The sequence below is a fragment of the Schistocerca cancellata genome, chromosome 5, assembly GCF_023864275.1.
Source record: "Schistocerca cancellata isolate TAMUIC-IGC-003103 chromosome 5, iqSchCanc2.1, whole genome shotgun sequence".
NCBI classification, from domain to species: domain Eukaryota; kingdom Metazoa; phylum Arthropoda; class Insecta; order Orthoptera; family Acrididae; genus Schistocerca; species Schistocerca cancellata.
The window spans coordinates 183353495-183355586 of NC_064630.1; the positions used below are offsets into that span (position 1 = coordinate 183353495).

At 45.5% G+C, this 2092-nt stretch overlaps 1 non-coding gene across 1 annotated transcript; it reads right to left on the reverse strand.

Moving 5' to 3' along the window:
• Window positions 1-516: 516 nt before the first annotated feature.
• Trnas-gga (transfer RNA serine (anticodon GGA)) lies at window positions 517-600 on the reverse strand. The gene is given in 2 exon segments: window positions 517-551; window positions 561-600. It is a non-coding gene; the product is annotated as a tRNA-Ser (tRNA).
• Window positions 601-2092: the final 1492 nt, after the last annotated feature.

Here is a 2092-nt window from a genome sequence, read left to right on the forward strand (position 1 = left end):
AGAGTGGCTCCAGGAACGCCCTTCTGATTTTAAGCACTCCGATGGCCACAAAAATCCCCAGACTTTAACTTTAATGAGCATATATGGGATACCTTGCAATGTGCTGTTCAGAAGAGCTCTCCACCCCGTCGTATTCTTACAGATTTATGGACAGCCCTGCAGAATTCATGGCGTGAGTTCCCTCCAACACTACTTCAGACATTAGTCGAGTCCATTCTACGTCGTGTTGCGGATCTTCTGCGTGCCCGCGGGGCCCTACACGATATTAGGCAGATGTACCAGTTTCTTTGGCTCCGCAGTGTATAATGAACTGTACGAAGAGCTGATGATGGTAACATAGTTTTACCGGAACCGGTCATCCACAGTACAGTGTTTCCATCCGATCTTGTCTAAGAAGTTAACCAAAAATGGTTCAAATGGCTCTGAGCACTATGGGACTCAACTGCTGTGGTCATAAGTCCCCTAGAACTTAGAACTACTTAAACCTAACTAACCTAAGGACATCACACACATCCATGCCCGAGGCAGGATTCGAACCTGCGACCGTAGCGGTCGTGCGGTTCCAGACTGTAGCGCCTTTAACCGCTCGGCCACTCAGGCCGGCCTAAGAAGTTAACCTTCTACTAAGAAAGTAAATACATATTCAGTACGAGTAAACTATTGAATCTCAGTCTGGCAGCCAACTTACCTCTGACTTTTTTTATGTGGTCATTCCATTTCAAGTAGCTCCTTACGCATATTCTCAGATTTTTAATCTATGTGGCTGCTTCCAATGATTGTTTTGCATTCGGTTAATCATACAATCATGGGTAGTTCTACCTATTGATGAGCAGTACTCTACTTTTCTTTATGTAAAGTGTCAACTGCCAATCCCGGCACGATGTGTCGAACCCATGCAGGTCTGGCGGTTTCCGGTGATTAAGGGTGGCAGTGTGGTACTAATGTGCACGACTCACTTTCCCCTTTTGGCTGTCGAACTTACTTGGAACAGCTTCGCCGATCTTCTCTCAGGATAACAGGAGGCGATTCTCTGCTCAGCTTCTCCTTCGAAGAATAGAAGATACTCTGGAGGAATTTTCTATACTTTAAAATAACTCGATACGCTCGAGATTGCTTTGAACACTGTATTTTCATAACACGTAGCAGTTTTCATACACTAAACATTTCTCGTAAGATCGACACCTTCCGGACCGACAGACTCTATTAAATCATCTTTCAATACATACAATTCATAAATCTCTCCAAGTTTAACAAGACAACACTCCCGAATTTACGGCAGTATGTGAGAGAACGGAAAAAAGTATCTTCTGTCAACAACATTAAAATGTTTATACCAACAATGTTTTTTAATTTCACAGTGTACGATGCGTTTACGCCATGGGCGGTACGTGTAACTTCTCAGGCGGACTCGTTGACTACCTGCTCGCGCCGATCGCCCGTCCGATATACGTCCCTCCTGCACACACATAATTGTGGGGCAGTAGACACAGTTCTACTTTACCACCCTTATCTCCAAAACAACGTGTGTTCGAGACGTTGAAAATACGGGTGACTCTAGAATTTTCTCCGAAATTCTCGAGGTACTACAAGGTCTTCCTGCATTTTGCCAAAACTTTCTAGCAATGCAGTTTGGCCGCATAGAACAGAATCGTCCGGAAAAGCGTCATGAAGTTTCTGACGTTATTCACTAGGTAATTCATCTACGGTCTGCCGCAGAAAAATGTAGAGACAAACTTGGAGAGGCAGTAGAGGGTGTCTCGAGGAACTAATTGAGGATAGGGAACCGTTTCCAGAAGCGTCATCCAACGACGCTACAGACCGTCGAAATTGCAGGCGCTGACGCGTGGCACCAAGCTAGTCCTTCGGCAGAAAACGTGACTTTGGAAGCCGACGAACCGTAGACGGACATGTTGCCATGTTGCCTATTATTCAGTGATCGCGAATGATTGCCACGATAGCCAGTGGAGAAGAGGGAGCTAGTTACCGCGTAGGAAGGCGTTGTCTCCTATGGTTCAAAACGGTTCAAATGGCTCTGAGCACTATGGGACTCAACTGCTGTGCTCATCAGTCCCCTAGAACTTAGAACTACTTA